Source organism: Gopherus evgoodei, chromosome 10 (assembly GCF_007399415.2).
Source record: "Gopherus evgoodei ecotype Sinaloan lineage chromosome 10, rGopEvg1_v1.p, whole genome shotgun sequence".
Lineage (NCBI taxonomy): Eukaryota > Metazoa > Chordata > Testudines > Testudinidae > Gopherus > Gopherus evgoodei.
Window position 1 is genome coordinate 6,196,436 of NC_044331.1, and position 18,892 is coordinate 6,215,327.

At 44.7% G+C, this 18,892-nt stretch overlaps 1 protein-coding gene across 11 annotated transcripts in view; it reads left to right on the forward strand.

Moving 5' to 3' along the window:
- Positions 1–18,892, forward strand: part of MEGF11 (multiple EGF like domains 11) — a 377,287-nt gene that overhangs the window by 82,289 nt on the left and 276,106 nt on the right. For all 11 annotated transcript variants that reach the window (XR_004002431.1, XR_004002432.1, XR_004002433.1 and 8 more), the window contains exon 2: positions 16,520–16,627. The gene's annotated coding sequence lies outside the window, so the exon portion shown is untranslated. The remainder of the gene's footprint in view (positions 1–16,519; positions 16,628–18,892) is intronic.

Here is an 18,892-nt window from a genome sequence, read left to right on the forward strand (position 1 = left end):
ATTAGCATAAAGGCTTTATCAAGTAGCAGGAATTATCATTAATGTGGCTCATAGTGAAGGAGTGAAATGCTTTCACAGGAGGGAGACAAGAAATTTTAGATCAGTGACATAATTAGAAAATGTTACTCTTTTCCCTTAATGGCTTATACTTTAGAACTTGAAAAAGCCTTGTTTTATACAGAACTTATGTGTAATTAATCTATGCAGTTTCATGACACTGCAGTTTACACTTAATTCATCGTAAAAAGGAGGTAAGACATTACTCACAGATATTTTGTTTAAACTGTAAAATGCTGGGCATTATTCAGGCAGCAGCCTGATCTTTAGTTTTTCAGCTGACACTTACGTGCCACTTCTCCATTTCACACTGGGATGCTGTAAGGAACTGATAGGGATACGGTGCAGAAATAACTCCGAAGTCTGCAGCAAGATATTTGCGGAAACAATACTGTTGAATGTTTAGTAAATGCCAGGAGCGCTAATTGCAATAAGCAAAAAAGACTGCTCTTAAGCCTTATGGTCACCAAGAAATTCAAGTGTTCTTGTGTATTCTAAATTCTGGTTCCGCGTAAGTCAATGGCAAAGTCCTATTGATGAGGCCTTGTGTGGCTGATGTTACTGTCTGTAATATTGGGAGAGTTTTATATCAGGAAGTGATTGTGCATGGTCCTAACCCTACTGGCCTTATGAGAGAGGCCCCAGCTTAAGTCCAGTGGGATTACTTGTGCACATAGGGTGGGAAGGATTTGGCTTATATGAGCTGCCATAAGATGTAGGCACAACCAGGACTCTCAGGAGCCACGCTTCCAGGCTGCGCCTGACTGCCCCGCCGTCTGAGGGTTTTGGAGCTCAAGGAGCACCACCCATAGTGTCAGCTTTACCAGACTCTGATTAATCCTCACAGGGTTTGTGGAGAGACAGTGTCACTGAGGCTGACCCGGCCATTCTCACAGATTCCAGTTAGGTATTTGACCAGCCTGGCCAGATTTTTATGTGGATTTGTCAGCTGCCAGACAAATGAAAACTGACAGATTACATTATGTGGGTCTAAAGATTTGTGTTGTTACCATCGTACACTCTATCTGATGTTAAAAGTTTCTGTGTCCAGCTAAAGGTGCTGCAATGTTCTCACTTCCACAGTTTATGCGATAATCCATCAAAACCGTTGAAAATACAGCAGCTGTCTGCTCACCAACATGCAAGTGCACTCTGTGTGTGTGTGTGTGTGTGTGTGTGTGTGTGTGTTACAGCAGCTGTCTGCCCACCAACATGCAAGTGCACTCTGTGTGTGTGTGTGTGTGTGTGTGTGTGTGTGTGTGTGTGTGTGTGTGTGTGTGTGTGTGTGTGAGGGGAGGGTTTCAGTGACTATACAGGGCTGTTGAAGGGAAGGGAAGGTTGCAGAGTTGCTTTGTGGTTGGGGATTGGGGTTGCAGCAGGCTTGCCTTGTGTAGAGGGGTGTATGTGTGCCGGCCGGGTTTTTTTTGCATTTCAGAGGTGGTAACCCTAATCCCAGGCCCCATGGAGGGTGCTCACAGACGGGCTTTCATAGATTATAAAGCCACAAGGGACCCAATATAATCTGACCTCCTTTCTGTATTGGCCACAGGAAGGTCCCTGTATTGATTCTTGAACTAGAACCTACAGGGAGAAAAGGAGATGGTGCAGTAGAGGGATCATCTTCCTTTCCTTTCGGCAGCCTCTAGATCTGTCATCTCCACTAACATGGCAGCGAAGGTATGATGTTGTGTTGCCACCTCAAGGAGAGTTGTCAGCAAGCCAGCGCTACCCCCTTGCAGGGTGCGCACACCTGACAGGAGCAGAATTTCAGTTCCCTCCAGGTGAGTGGCTCTCAGACTCTGGGTTGGGACCCCAAAGTGGGTCATGACCCCATTTTAATGGGGTTGCCCAAGCTGTCTCAGACTTGCTGAGTTGCAAGGCTTCAGCCCTGGGCAGCAAGGCTCAGGTTATGGACCTCTGCCTGGGGCTGCAGGCCTTGAGCTTCAGCTTTGCCCCCTCTACTTAGGTGGCAGGACTCAGGCTTTGGGTTTCCCCTCCTCCCCCATGTGGGACCGCGGGGCTTAGGTGGGCTCAGACTTCAGTCCCTGCTCCTGAGGTCATGTAGAAATTTTTGTTGTCAGAGGGGGATCACGGGGCAATGAAGTTTGAGAAACCCTGCTCTAAGTGACCGTTTTAAACGGGGAAGCCCTTTGTGGTATGCAAACACTGGGAAAAATGTTGCTGATCTACTTCTCAGGCCTTGAAAGGAGAAGAAGGGGACAGGGGATGTTACCACAGCTACCCGACCTTCTCCTGCTGATGTTTTGTGGAGCACAGATTGGATCCGTGGGGGTCAGTCCCAAACTTGACACCGCCTGTAAGGTAATGTTAGGATAGTTCCTAAACAGGTGGGTTACAGATGCAAACAGTGCCTCCCCCACCCCTCCCAAACAATCACTCACACCTCTCTGATCTTTCAGCAATAGATGGAATGTTTTCGCTCCCTTATTATATTATACTGGAGAGTCCAAATGGGTAAAAAATAAGTCATCAGTCTAAAATAGTCGTTAGTTGTGTTAGCTCAAAAACTAGCTGTCTTTCTAGACAAAAGAGCTATCTATCTACATATCTACTATTCTGTCTGTCTTACCTCGCGAGCTCTGTATCTGTCATTCTATCTAGCTGATCTTGCTAGCTCTGTATCTCTTTATTTATGGTATTTTTATCATGCCATCACTGTATCCAGGCACTGTAGGCTGTATTAGAGGAATGGAGAAAGGAGTCCATTTGTCTGATTGGCACATTTTATTAAAGCCATTTAAAAACCAGGAGAACTACCCCTAGGGACTGAGAGTAGCACAGTGACAATGCCATTAGTTAAGGGATTGTTTTGAATTCTGCTTCCCATGGAGAAAAAAAAAATCAAGTAATAAAGGTTGTAGCTCTTCTTATAGCAGATTATTTATTGAATTCCCAGCCAAATAATGCCATGAAGCTGGTGTCCTGCTTGTTCAGAAAATATGTATCGGTAACAAGAGGGGGAAATACCCCATTAATAGAATTTTGTGTGTGTGTGTGTGTGTGTGTGTTTTTAAAGTTTTATAGCCAGGACTTTAAAAGCTAACATTAAACTGAAAATAACCCAAATATTAGAAAGCATGGAAATGCAGAGTTAGAGTACCACTGTGCCTCCTGTCAGGTAGAGATCTGGTGGACTGAGCATTGTGCTGGGACCCAGGAACTCAGTGTTCTATTCCTGGGTCTGCCATTGAATTTGCATTTAGTTAGCACCTTTCTTCAAAGTGCTTAACAAACATTAATGAGGCCTCACAGTGTCCTCTGTGAGGTTTAGAAGAAGTACTTGCCCCATTTTACAGGCTGGAAAACAGAGGCAGTGAGAGGTTAAGGTATATGCATACGCAGCCCTCAGCTTGCATGTGTGAAATACATGCTATTCTATTATTTTCACGTTCTTCTATCACTTTTATTACCAAAGTATCTGAGCACTTTCCAGTGGTACATGAAGTGACCTGACTAATGTCTGTCACGTGTGGTTCATTCTTTCTCTTATCTTCTCCCCAGGGAGAGAACTTGGGCACATGTACAAAAGCACATGGAAAACTGAGGCTCTGCTTTGCACATCAGGTCTGCTACACAGCTGGGAATAGAACTCTGAACTCTTGACTCCCAATTTTGTGCTTTATGAATCCAGTCGGCACCTTAGGAAGAGTGTGGGGAAGAAGGAGCACTCTGACAGAGCAGGCTAGAGAACTGTTCAGTTAGAAAGGGTAAGGTCGAAAGTCTGGGCAAACATTACATGCGTTCATTCACCTGTCCAGTGAGGGACTGCAGGTCATACGAAGACCTGGAGGGACTAGGCTTCTAGAGAAGCTCAAGCTGTGTGTTTCAGGTTTGGTATTGTCTCTTACCTTGTTAGAGTCATTCTTATTTCAGAGTTATTGGGTGGGAATCAGAGAGAACAAAAGGTTACTTGGCTGGAAACGCCCAGATGTTTTAGTAATGGTGCCCTATCTAGCAAGAGGTCTGTTAGCCTCTCTTTTTTATTGTGGACGAGGTTAATGAAATGTAGGCACAGTGTCTGCTCCTGTCCACAGACTCATAGATTCCAAGGCCAGAAGGGACCCTTGTGATCTTCTAGTCTGACCTCCTGTATAACATAGGCCATACCACTGCCCCCAAAACGATTCCTCGAGCAAATCTTTTTAGAAAAACATCCACTCTTGATATAAAAATGGTCAGTGATGGAGAATCCAACATAACCATCTCTTAGTAAATTGTTCCAACTGTTAATTACTCTCACCATTAAAAATGTATGCCATATTTCCAGTCTGAATTTGTCTAGTGTCAATTTCCAGCCATCGGATTGTGTTAGACTTTTTTCTGTTAGATTGAAGAACTCATTGCTAAATATTCAATCTGGAAGGGCATATCAAGTGGGGTTCTGCAGGAATCAGTTCTGGGTCCAGTTCTGTTCAGTATCTTCATCCACGATTTACATAATGGCATAGAGAGTGCACTTTAAAGTTTGCGGACAATGCCAAGCTGGGAGGGAAATGCTTTGGAGGATAGGATTAAAATTCAAAATGATCTGGAGAAATGGTCTGAAGTAAATAGAATGAAATTCAAGAAGGATAAATACAAAGTACTCCACTTAGGAAGGAACAATCAGTTGCACACATACAAAATGAAAAATGACTGCCTAGGAAGGAGCGCTGCAGAAAGGGAGCTGGGGATCATACTGAATCACAAGCTAAATGTGAGTGAACAGTGTAACACTGTTACAAAAAAAGCAAACATCATTCTGGGATGTATTAGCAGGAGTGTTGTAAGCAAGACTCCAGAAGTAATTCTTCTACTCTACTCTGCGCTGATTAGGTGTCACCTGGAGTATAGCTTCCAGTTCTGGGCTCCACATTTCAGAAAAGATGTAGACAAAGTGGAGAAAGTCCAGAGAAAAGCAACAAAAGTGGTTAAAGATCTAGAAAACATGACCTATGAGGGAAGATTGAAAAAACTGGGTTTGTTTAGTCTGTAGAAGAGAAGACTGGGGGGGTACATGATAACAGTTTTCAAGTACATAAAAGGTTGTTACAAGGTGGAAGGAGGTAAATTATTTTCCTTAACTACAGAGGACAGGACAAGAAGCAACGGGCTCAAATTGCAGCAAGGGGAGTTTAGGTTGGACGTTAGGAAAACTTCCTAGCTGTCAGGGTGTTTAAGCACGGGAATAAATTGTCTAGGGAGGCTGTGGAATTTCCATCATTGGAGATTTTAAAGAGTAGGTTAGAAAAACACCTGTGAGGGATGGTCTAGATAATACTCAGTCCTGTCGTGAGTGCAGGAGACTGGACTAGATGACCTCTTGAAGTCCCTTCCAGTCCTACGATTCTATGGTTTCTTCTCAATGTAGGTTCTTTAATTGTGATCAAATCACCCATTAATCTTCTCTTTGTTAAGCTAAATAGATTGATCTCATTATAACACAGGTTTCTAATCCTTTAATGTGCCCATTTAGCAGGAAATGCAAAGGAGACAGCAGAAAATGTGGAGTCGAGGGTGACTTTTGGGCAGGTGGTGAAAGCAGCAGTTCAAGAATTATTTGAATAGCCAGGTGTTTAAAAAAATCAAAGGGGCTTTAAAAACTGGATTTGTGCTGCATCTATCCTTTCCCCCCTGTCTCTGTCTGTGTTGTCTATTTAGAGTTTAAATTGCTTTGAGCCACAGACCTGCTCCTACAGGTGTGTAAAGCACCTTGTATCCTTTGGGTGGTATAGAAATAATCATGTGATATGTTGGTTTTGGAGCAGGCAAGAGGTAGTTAGGGTTCTTTGTGTCTGAGGAATGGAAATTGATACTGCATGTGGTGGGGGACAAAAGAGGAGGCTAAGGCTGGTAAGAGTGAATGGGTTATTCGGATACAGCAAGGGATGATAAAGCTTGAATGAGTGGCAGGCCCCTAGCTGAAATCCCCCATCTTGCTTTGAGTGAGATCACCTTAATCTCATACCTGCAAATGTTTTCACACAGGAAGAAGTGTTGCTTCTATCTTGGGAGAGGGGTTATCAGGTACATTGTAAGCTCCTGACCCGTTGCCCTACCACACAGCTGACATACCTGGAGGCCCAGGAGATGCTAAATGTTGTAACTAAGAGCCTGGGGACTACCCAGGTCCCTCTGGACACAGGCATAATTAAGTTTGAGTGCAGCGGTGGAGATGAATTTTGTGGAGGAATGATACTGAAAGACATCTGCCAGTGATTTTAAATTGGATTATTCAGCAGTATCTCTGGCCAGTATTGTGTGGAGAAGCAGGACATAGAGGAGGGAGGATGCTTAGCAGGGTAGAGAAATGACTCTCCCAAAACAGGAGGGAAGGGGTGTCATAACATTTCTTCCCAGATCTGGACCTTAGCGTCCAAAATATGGATGTTAGCATGAAAACCTCCAAGCTTAGTTACCAGCTTGGACCTGGTAATTGCTGCCACCAGCCAGGAATTATACAGTGCCTAGCTCACTGTGGTCTCCCCAAAACCTTCCCTGGGGGACCCCCAGACTCAGACGCCTTGAGTCTTACAACAAAGGGAAATAACCGCCTCCCCTTGTTTCCTTGTTGCTTCCTCCCAGGCTCCCCTCCCTGGACGACCCTAGGAGATTCCCTGCTTCCAGTCCTGGAAACACAAGTACCGAGAGATCTAATATCTCTTCCCCCCCACCCAGAGAGTATGCAAAGTCAGGCTTAGTAAATCTAACACAAAGAGATTTTTCCCCTTGACTTCCTCCCACCAATTCCCTGGTGAGCTGCAGACTCAATTCCCTGGAGTCCCCACTAAAGAAAAACTCCAACAGGTCTTAAAAAGAAAGCTTTATATAAAAAGAAAGAAAAAGACATTAAAATAGGCTCTGTATCAAGGTGACAATATACAGGGTCAATTGCTTAAAAGAAAAATGAATAAACAGCCTTATCCAAAAAGAATACAATTTAACACATTCCAGCAACTACAGACATGTAAATACAAAAGAAAACAATATAAACCTATTGTCTTACTATCCTTGTACTTACAACTTGGAAATAGAAGTTTAGAGAGCCAGGAGATAGAAAGATCACTCTCAGAGCCGAGAGGGTCACCGAACCAAGACAAAGAACAAAGAACTCACACCCAAAACTTCCCTCCACCCAGATTTGAAAAAGTCTTGTTTCCTGATTGGTCCTCTGGTTAACCCTTTACAGGTAAAAGAACATTAACCCTTAGCTATCTGTTTATGACAAGGGGGAACTGGCCGAGTGCGAACAAGGGAATGGAACATTATAAAACCAGGGCTGACGAAGGGCAATGCCATTTGAAGTGGACTGTGGGGAGCTGCGAGGAGCTTCATTTATGTGAGGTCATGGAGAGAAAACAGTAGCTTGAATGGAAAATACAGGATTTCCATGGGCCAGATGTTAAATAAAACAGGACTACAAACTTACGCCTGCGCTGAACAGTGGTTGAGGTTGTGTATCGGTGTCTAGTCAGTGCAGGAGAGGGGCATGCATGTAGTGATCTATTGAAAAACATTCCTTTGTCTGAGGTTCACCTCTGTCCCTTCTTTTTTAGATCTACAAAGACAGGCTTTAGATTTCTTGGGGCAAAAAAAGGAACATGTAAGAGTGTACTATTAAGATCTAGACTGCTGTGATTTCCACCCTGGGACATGTCCTCAATCACTTTTGGCAAGTCACGGGGCTCTTTTTTTCCCTCTGAGCAGTTAGGCAGATTCCAGCTCATCCCTTCCAGCTGGAGAGAGTTCGCTAACACAGAAACTTGGTCAGCCTTACATTTAGAATCATAGAACCACAGGGTGAGAAGGGACCGCAAGGGTCATCTAACCTGCCCTGCTGCCAAGATGCAGGATTTGTTGTATCTAAACCAGTGGTGGGCCACCTGTGGCCTGTCAGGGTAATCCACTGGCTGACTGTGAGACAGTTTGTTTACATTGACCGTCCGCAGGCTCCCAGTGGCCACGGTTCACCGTTCCCAGCCAATGGCAGCTGCGGGAAGTGGCGCGGGCTGCGAGGACGTGCTGGCTGCCATTTCCTGTAGCTCCCATTGGTCAGAAACGGTGAACCGTGGCCACTGGGAGCTGCAGGCGGCTGTGCCTGCAGATGGTCAATGTAAACAAACTGTCTCGCACAAGCTGGCTAAACCATGGCTCCAGTCCTGCAAACACTTATACACATGGATGGTCCCACTGAGCTCAAAGGGACTGGTGCATAAACTCTGCAAGTGTTTGCAAGACTGTGGCCTACATGAGGACACAGCAGAATTTAAGCATGTTTTTTAAACCAAGGTCTGTGGTTTGCCTGAATTGAAGGAAAATGGCTTGCATCCCTAGGGCTGGAAATAGATATGAAGTCCTAGAAGCATGAAGTTAGGGATGTGTTTACGTACCTCACTAAACCAGTGGGCTGTGATGCAATATTCTTATAACTTCTGGGGATGTCTGGGAACCATTTCTGTTCCCTGAGAGGTCAAATTCTCTGATAGGTATTGGATTGTCTAACTTTGGTTTTGACTCATGTGACTTTGGTTTGGGGGTTCCAGCTGGTCTTGTGTAGGATGATATGTGCCCTGGGGCCCCCTCATGTTCACTGTTAACCTCACAACAGGACAGATTCTGGCCTAGTGTGCAAAGGGGCAGAAAGGGCATAGGGAATTCTGCAGCCCCAACTCTTTTGTGTTCCTGAGCATGGGTGGGTGAAAATCTGATTGAGTTTTCCCTCTGAGGGCCAGGTGTTTGAAAGCAAGTGGGAAGAGGAGAGAGCCGGTTATGGAGTGGGAAGTAAAAGACAGTACCTTTTATTGTGACATTCTTGATCAGAGGGAGAGAGAGAAATGTACTTGTCAATTGTGCAGAAAACATTAATGTGTATTGGCTCTAAAATTCCCTTCAAAGCCAGAGATCAGCCCACCACTTTTATCTCTATTACAGTGTAACGACTTTGGGAATAACAATAACAGTGTATGACAGCAAATTTAAAAGGGCAAGGCCCGGGAGAGAGATGGATCACAGCCACCTATGGAGGCCAGATAACAAGATCTGCATTTGCCCTTCAATTAATTCCTGTGACACTCGTGCCATCTGCATCCGAAGACCGAACTGCTAGGTCTAAATTCTCTGCTGGTGGAAACTGACACATTGACTTCACCAGAATTGTGTCATTTACACCAGTAGAAAATGTGGCCCTTCTTCTTCTGCATTATATTTAAGAAATTTCATTGCAGTCCCTTGGTTCATTATGGGTTTGCTCTGTCTGATGTATTAATGAATGTTCTTCCCCGTCACTGATGACAATTTTTCTTGCCTGGTGCCCTGTTACTGTAAGCCAGGTGCTTTTACCCTTAATGAACAATTTCCTGGAAAAAAAATGAAATAAACAATAGATAAAATGGGCCAGAGAGACAGCGGAGTGAAGAGCTTAGCACAGTTATGTGAAATTAAATAGGGGTTGGGGTCATGTTCTCGTTTTGTCTCTCTCTTCATTATTCTAACAATTCAAAGCCTTGGAATAAATTCTGAAAGTTTAAATGATGGTTCCTGGAAAGGTGAGGATGCTCTATGGGGCCAAGCAACTGGCTGGATCTGCTGGGGAGTCTGGCCAGACCCACCTTTCTCTAGCACATGGCACAAGGGTGAGCAAAGGAGCAGAAACAGTCCCCACACATCATGGAAGCGGAGGATTCACAGCTCCCTCCAAGCCCATGGAAACTCTTCAGTATAAATATATGATTGGGTCCTGTAGGCACTCAGGGTGTGGCTAATGGAGGGGTCAGTGGTGAGGTAGTAACTGGGCAGCATATTCCCTTGAAGAAGGGCTCAAAAGCAACTGCAAACAGCTCTGAAAATTAGCACTTCTTTAGCCTTCGCTATCTCCTCCACAGTCAGCCTCCCCTTCACTGAAAGAGTCGACCTACTCAGCCACTGTGTGGGGCCGGTGTGGGCAAAGAGGAGCATGTACAGGCCATGCTATCAAAGCAAGGCTGGGCTTGTGAGGCAGACAGAGGAGCAAACTGCCCCATCCCTCTAGCTAGGGGATTTGAGACATCTCTTCCCCAGCCTTGGTGGGTTTTGAAACCCTTTCTCTGTGCTTCATCAGTGAGCCGCCATCCCCATCTGGCTGAAAGCATGATCTGGTGACAAGGGCCTGACTAGGATATTCAGTGTGTGTGTTTCCCACCTATGGGAGAGGAGCCCCGGGCCTCTGAATTTGGCCTATGTATTTTGCTGTCAGAGTTGTATTAGTTGAGATTTAGGCCCGTTTAGGGGGATGGTCTTTAACTTGCCAGTTGTATTACCTAGGCCTTAAATAACAAAGGTCACCGTTTTCTCAAAGTTATGTGCGTAAAACTAGGCATCTGAATCTACATTTAGGCAACTAAGTAAGTGGCTTGATTTTCAGAGGTGCTGAGCATAGGAGACACAGGGATTTAAGAGTGCTCAGAACCCCTGAAGATCAGGGCACTTATTTAGGTGCCTCAATATGAATTTAAGCTCCTAACTTCAGGCTTCCAACTTTGACACTGTGGGGCAAATCCCTTTACTCCAATATCTACTGTAGCCCAGGGATCCCCTATAGGGAAGTACAAAGGAATGCTGTAGCTAGGTAGCCTCATGTGTGTAAGGTAAAATGGGCAATTTTTTAAAGTGCCATGATTACACTTTAATTTTCATGCCTCCGGAAATGTAGAAATTGATTAAACAACCCTCTCAGATTTAGCAAGAACTTGGCAGATGGTGATTTTTTTTTTTTAAGTGAAGTTTCTCTCTCGGCTGCCCTGCCAATGCCTTAATGGATATGAAGTTGGAAAACTTTGGATTAAGGTTTCTAGAGGCTCAGGGGAAAATTGCATGCTGGAAGAGAATGTCTGACTGCTGCTATAACTGAGAATACTACAGAGGATAGAGTGCTGGGGAAACAAAGTGATCCGGAGAAGGGGATCAGATGAAGACTTATTTTGTCAGACCAGTGAGGTTTCTAAGGATGTAGAAGCAGGAGAAACAGAGATTGTTTCCTTAGTGTGTGTGAAGGAACGTAAAACAAACAGTTTTGACCTGTCTGCAGCATTTCATGAAAATCTGAGTTGTTTTCAGCAGTTTTTGTTTTGTTTGGATTACAATCTCAAGAGTGTCTTTGGAGACTAAAAGGCATTAGCAAGCTTTGAAACCAGACTGGAAAAACTGAATCTGGACTCTTGTTGATGTCTCCAAGCTTACAGACCAGCCTTCTCCCAGAAACACAGCACTGTTCAGGAATAGAAGAGAGAGGGGCCTTTGGGTGAAAAATGAGATGTAGCATTGGGATTCGATAGCGCTCCTATGGATCAGCAGCCATCAATCTAATTTAGTTAATTTGTCACTTGCTCAACTGTTCATTGTACTTGGGCTTTTTAGTTGTTTGGTTCATTATAATTTCCTCCAAGATAAATGTAGACAAAAAAGAGGTGATAAATAGCAGGAGTATATTCAAATGAAAATACAGAGGAAACTGCACTTCCTGACAGAGGCTTCTGCTTGACCTTTGTGCTGCGTTAGAATGCTGCTGGATTTGTTCAGTTACACATACTTGAAGTTGCTTATTTTTCATTCAGTTGTGTCAGTGTCAGTTGTCACTAATCTTGCCCATAGCAGAAACATACATGGATTTGTAGTTCAGGCCACATCTATGTACATATTTTTACACTGGTATAATGGTTTCTGTTAGAGGTGTGATTCTTGTTTTTGTTTGTAGGATGTATGGGATACAAAGTCTGTGTTGTTTGGAGTAGCAGATAAAGCAGGACTTGCAAGTGTTTTTAATGTAACTTTTAAATCTCATCCTGTGTCTGGAATGAGGCAATTGGATGGCTTTCTAGTGTGAAGGATACTGGGGACTGTGGTTGCTACACTTGATCTAAGGCTTCCTTGAGGCTATACGTCACTGTGATCATGGAGGGTGAGCTCTTCAAAAGTGCTTCAGTTGGAGCAGAGTTAGGCCACTGCTGAGCTGAGCCGGCTCCAGCTTTTTTGCCGCCCCAGGCGGTGAAGCGGAAAAAAGAAGATAAAGCCGTGAATGGCGGCACTTTGGCGGCAGCTCTACTGCACTGCTTCATTCTTCGGCGGCAATTCGGCAGCGTGTCCTTCACTCCGAGAGGGACTGAGGGACCCGCCGCCGAATTGCTGCCGAAGACCCGCCCTCTTCCATTGGCCCCCTCAAGCATCTGCTTCCTTTGCTGGTGCCTGAAGCCGGCCCTGTTGCTGAGTACTTTTGAAAACCCCATCCTTAGCTGCTGCTGTTTGCACCTGCAGTGATCACAGGTTGCCAAAGCAGAGGCCATGCTGAGGTCGGACTAGATTATCACCATGGTCATTTCTGGTCTTCAAGTCAGGCTGAATCAAGCCCATTCTGCCTACGCCTATGATAAATAACGCTGTGGTTCTAGTGAGAGAAACCATATAAACTAAAAGAAAGACGCTTCAGTGGTTTGTACGTGTCACTAGAAAGACTCATTACAAGAACAGTTTAATACTTTGGGGTGTGGTTGGCTATTTCATGAACTGATGTAGGTGCCAGCAAAATAACACAGTCAGCACATGGAGTTGTGTCAAACAATGTAATTAAGATTCTAGTCCCAGATACTGTAGAAGCACTAACCATAGTTTTTTGGGAGGATATAGTGCTGCAGTGGATCAGCTAACCTGCCTTTCACTCTGTTTGAGTCCTAGTCTATAGCATATAAATCACAGGAGGGAATGTACATAAAGCTGTGAGGGGTGCCCAGGTACTGTTATCTCTGTGGGGTCACTCGTCCCCGCCACGCACCCTGACTCTCTAGCTGCAAACAGCAGTGCCTGTATAGCTCCACTGTGCAAGGAGATTGAAGTAGGGAGAGGAAGGGACAGTGCTGGGGTTCCCTGCACTCTCCACAGCTCCCTGCATGGCAGTGCACGATAGGCAGGTGAGAATGAGCTGCAGAGGGGTGAGACCAGAGAATCCACCCAGTGGATTGCCAGCCCCATAACCTGGGTGTGTTGGCACCATGGAAGACTTCACCAGACATTGGGTGGGCTTGCCAGCTGCTCCATAGCCCGCAAGCCGCCTTCTCCGTCAGAGATACCTCTGCATGTCTGGATTTTGCTCACAGTGCCTGCCAATGTCCCTTTGGCGAAATTGCTGTTGAAGTGTTTGCCCTGTGCATGAGAGTTATTTTACCCCCATCGAATCCACCATCAGGGCTCTGTGTCGAGAATGAACATTCAAGTCCCAATGAACTTGACTTCAGAATAATGACCTAAAAGTCCAAATGTTCAAAGACCTTACTGCTCATTTTGTGCCAGTTGTTGATATCGAGCGCAAAATTACAAGGTAACATTTTAATTTTATTCTAAATAAAATGACAGGCCAGTTTTTTGAAAAATAATCTCTCTGAAAGGGAACCAGCAATTGTCTGCACTTCGCCTGTGGTTCGCTGACATTTTTATGTGCTGTAGATGTAGTGTTTTCATTATAGCTATGCTGGGCTGTCCATTGATTGTAATTACTCAGTTATTTAAGGAAAAGATTTTTTTGTATTTTTAAACTTAGATCATTAAAGATGTAAAATCACAAGTATTGACCCCAAATGATGTGTCCCAATTTCCTAACATATTCATCTCTATATACCTCATTACTCTAGTACCCCACAATCTTTTAATGTATTTATCCTCCCAGCAACCCTGAGACATAGAGTGGTGCTATTAGACCCATGCTATGGATGGGGACCCAAGGCACAGAGACACTAAGTAACTTGCCCAAGGGTGCACTGCAAGTCGAGAGTAGAGGAGAGATTTGAACACAGATCTTCTTAGTGCTAAACTAATGCCCTAACCTCTATCCCAGCCTTCCTTGCGCCGAATGGCTTTCATAGCCCTTAACAAAACCAGTTACATATATTTCTTTTGCTTTCCTTTCTGCCAGATCATTGAAAAAGCAGATGAGTAATGGTCTGTATGTGGCACTCTGGCCTCTCTCTCCTTGAGGGGTTGGAGAAACTCCATGCATTTCCAAAAATAATCTGCAATAGATTGATGAAACTTCTTCAGTTATTATTCATTCCATGGCATTGGCTTTATCCTGCAGTCCTCTGTCCAGCCAAGCTCCCAATGATTTCAATGGAAGCTTTCTCAATGAGATCGCTCCTGACTGCAGAACTAAGCTTTTAGAGCCAGATTTATTGAAAGAATTTAGGTGCCTAATTCCCATTTAAACTAATGGGAGTTGAGCACCTAAATACTTAAAAATTTGGCCTTTAGATGTCTCTGCAGTATGGCCCACGTACTGCTGTTGGTAACAGTTTAAATTGACACTGAAATATTTTACAGATGAGTAGTTCAAAGATGCTTAATGGATTGGGAAGCTCAATTCCCATTAGAAATAGGTATCCTGATCCCTTGGTCAGTTTTGGAAAACTCAGCTGATATCTGTCAGAAAATGTGCTAAGGGATGACAACAGGGCTCCCTTTAAATACAATCAACCCCCCTGTATGGTTAGGGCTCCTGTAGGGTTTTCTACAGTCTAAAAGAATCCCTTTAGAAATAGGTCTTGGTAAATGTAATTTCTTCCTTCAATTTTTGAAGAGCAGATTCTGACCCTTGTGATCGCTCTGAGCACACTGAGCTCCAGAAGGAATCCTGATGAAATAGATTCTCCTCAGATTTAGTAAGAGAATCAGGGCCTGGCCCTTTACATGGTTTCACCCTCCCCCTCCCCCAATTTCTCAGTAAATGTGTAAGCACCGTAATCTCCCTCTTTTTTTTTCTTTTCCTTTTCTATTTCACGTCAATTGTCTAAAATGTCACCTGATCCTTGTTTAATTTCTGTTTCATTCCTGCCGTTCCCTTTTGCTCCTGCAGTAAAACGTTGGCCGAGCAGCAGGGGTTCATGGCTCTCGTGTGTAACTTTTCTGTAGCTGATAGAATGATTTATCCTGGAAACATGTGTTTCCTGTTGTTGCTGGGACATCTCTGTGGCTGGAAAGACAGATTTTGTACTTGTGTCTAAGGAGAGAGCGCTTCTGGTGCTGGACACAAGGGCAGACTGCTAGTGCTGCTGGCATTGGCCTCTCCAGAGGGGTTGGGAACGACCTAGCCCTGCACAATGGTGTGTGTGTGTGTGAGTGTGTGTGTGTGTGTTGGCTCTCCCTCTCTTCTGCTCCGGTAGGCCCAATAGGTCTCATTCATGGTTATGCTATGGCTTTTATGCTAATTCAGATCTGGTGTAGGTCACTTGCATAGGCACCCCCAGTGCATGAATCATATTGGGACTTTCTGCAGAGATGAGTCATTCCTGTACCCCAGCTATTTCCAGCAGCTGGACTGCCCCTTTGAGGCCATAGGCAGAAAGCACAAGTTAAGGGAGCCCCATGGCTGCTCTAAGCTACACCAGGGCCTGGTTGTGACTGCAGGGAATAAGGGAGGAGGTGGATTTATGATAGCATTATTTTTGCCTGTGCCCTGTTACTCTAAGCCAGGTGCTTTTACCCTTAATGAACAAAATTGGAATGGCAATGAATTCCAGAGGTTTAAGCAAAACATCTTCGATTGTTAGCAGAAATATTTCCTTGCCTTTCATGCTGTGTATTCCTATTAACACCTTAAATAATAAATGGAGGAGTAATTCAGAAATCCAGTGCCCAATCCAGTGTTTATACCGATGGCTTTATCATTTGCATTTATCAAAGCTGGGACAATGAGAATCAGTTGAGTTGGTTTCAGGTAATCCTTGTTTTAATGTTGGGTAACAGACGTTTCCAGTAAAAGTTTACCTGTTTTTAAAAACTATTTTCCAGAGGAATTAAAAATAAATCATGGAAACATTTCTGTGGTCTTGGCCAAGATTTTCAAACATGGCTAGTGATTTTGAGTCCCCCAAATTTTGGTCAATTAGCCAGAGACCCTGTGAAGTGACTTGATTTTCACAGTGCTCAGCAATGTCTGAATATCAGCCCCCTGTTATGGTGTCTGAAGTTGGTAACCATAAACTTGCTAGTCAGTTTTAAAACCCATGGCCAAGCTTAGCTTTTTTAACAAGGTCTAGTGTGAAGCCGAGTGTCTGTTCCAGTGGTCCCTTGCTTAAACTATGACAAAACCCTCAGATAGGGAGAAAGGACTGGATTCTGTCTGTAGGACTCTTGATTCTTCTTAGACAGTAAAATGGTATGATCAACAAACACATGGTCACTTTTCATACTTAGCTCAATGGTGTCTGTCTAATTCATCATCTGCCCTAATTGAAAGGGATAGTTCCGTTGTGTCTTGCAAAACTGCTCACATACATTTATGAGTAAACACCCCAGTACCCTTACCCTTGAATCCAGTGCCTGTTGATTTCTCCCGTTAGGATATCTGCTTATGTATGCTTGTTTCTCCCATTTCTACCTTAAGCCACTTCTGCTCCCACTCACCACTCTTTATTGACCTGTTTTTGTACCTCTTGACTGTTTGCAGTGCCCAGTGAACTTTTGAAGAGCCCGGCTGTGCCTATGCAGTGTGTGTTCCTTAAAGCCCTGATAGTCTGTAGATACAGGATCCAGGAGGAATTTTCAACACACTGAGGTAAGGCAGTGTAACACAGATGCTTCTGTTTTGTTGTACGGTTTTTAGAGGAAGAAATGTCTTTTTGTTCACTGCATTGGATGAAATCTGTGGACATCTACCTCAGAAACATAGCTTAGGTTAGTTTCCTGATTCTACATTTAGGCACCTAAGGGAGAGAATTTCAATAGCACCTGGGGATTTAGGAGCATCAAATCCCACTGAAAGGTCATTTAAGTTTTGGGTGCTTTTAAAATCCTCTCCCTTAAAATGTTAGTGTCCTGCCTTTCACAGGTATTGGGGAACCCCAAACGCTACTGAAATCAGTGGGACGTACGGGTGACCAACACCTTTGAAAAGGGAATATTTCTGCTACATCTATGCTCTGCTTAGCAGGGGTCCATTGAGTTTTTTGTCCCCTCTGCTTGTAGGCCATGATGATGCTAGGTGCTGTGTGATTTCAGCTCATGTTACATATACTGAGGGTTAGGGGGAAACAATCTGTTTTTATCTGTGTTCATGTGACACTTCATTCAATTTAAATGATTATCTGCATCTTTCATTGTCTCTGCAAACCCAACCACCGTTTCACCAGCAAAGCATTTTGCAAAAGGAACTCACAGACAAATAAATCAATGGCTTGCCACTTAGTGGCTTTTCTGTAGCTAAGATTAGTGGGTTAACAGTGAGAATGCATTACCATTCTGCTGTGATGAAACCAGTGGAATGGGTTTCAGGATGCAGGATGAATACTCCTGTGCCAGTACTATAGCTTTGGTCATGAAATTAATTCTAAAAAGAGCCTGGGATATGAAACTGGCTTGACGTATAACACACGTGACCCAATCCGTTGTGATTAACAGAGAGCGACACCATGGAAAAAATTACACCATGAACATTTTGGACAGCAAGGGACCCTATTTTGTCAGATCATGCCTAGCCTTGAGCACCTTCAGCTCTCAGACCAAGCCTCTGGAGCTCCATGTTGGCCAGCCAGTCACCGTCATCCCTGATGACCCAATACTGTCCCACAAAGAACCCTCTGATTGGCTGGCTTGTGGGACAGAGCCTTGAGGTGAGAGATTTGGAAAGGCACAAATGGGAGCTTTTGACCTTCTCTCCCTTGTTGAAATTCTCTCCCTGTTGTTCCTCATTCTCCCTGCTTTGTGAGCTGGACCAGACTGGGGTTCTTAGCTATGGCTTTAGGGCTCTGTCTGGTGTCTGATGTATTTGGGATGCTGTTTTAGTGGCAACCGGTAATAACCCACTGTGTTTCCTGGAATGCATGTGCAGCCTGATGAGATGGTTTCATTTCTACCACCCTGCATGACAAAGATCACAGCTGTGTCAGTTGTCAGGCTGAAGGCAGGTAGCCTTCACAAGAGGGCTAGTTTCTAAGGGTCAGATTTTGCTCAGGCTTGCGTTCAGCACTGAGGCCAAGTACCAAGGCAGTCCTTGGGCTGAGGAAGTGCAAGGATGCAGTGCCACACTTCCAAGGCACAAGGGGGGATGCAGCACAAGGGCCCACCTGCCTCCACGTCAAACAGAATAGGGGAGAGAGCGGAATTGCATACTGCAGCAGTGCTCCCTCTTCCCTCCAGCAGTGCAGGGCTCTCTACAATGCAAGTGCCTCCAACACAGCTGATAGCTACTAGCCATGTTACTGCCCTCAATTGTTAGTGCCTTCAGCCATTCTGCAGGTGGGGAAGCTAGGCCCACCCTTACAAAGGTATTTAGATGCTTAAAGGTGCAGAGTGGGGTTTACAAAAGGGCCTAAAATCAGTGGGACTTGAGTGCTTTTATAAATCCCGCTAGGCACCTAAATACCCAGGAGTACTGCCAGCTTTTTTGGCGCCCTAGGTGGCAGAAGGTCCTGCCCCCGAAATGGCGCCCCTGACAGAGGCGGCGGAAGATCCCACTCCTGAAATACTGCTGATGGCCGGGGCGGCCCCCCCCCCAGTGTTAATGCCCTAGGCGACCGCCTACATCGCCTAATGGGTTGGGCCAGCCCTGTAAATACCATTCAATCTGACTCGTTGTCTGTTGGGGGATGGGTTGCCTCATAAGACCTCAAAAAACCCACTTTTGGGGTTGTCAGGTTTTGGCCTGGTGTCTGCTGTAGCTGCAGGGCATTGTCAGACATGCTGGTCTGGGTCCGATGGCCAGGGCTGTGCAGACTAGCAGGCAAACCGTGGGAAGTCCCTGCACTTTTTCATTAAGCTCAAGGAACTGCCAACAATTAGGAGCCTGGTGCACTTGCCCTTTGCTGTGAGTGTTGTCTACACT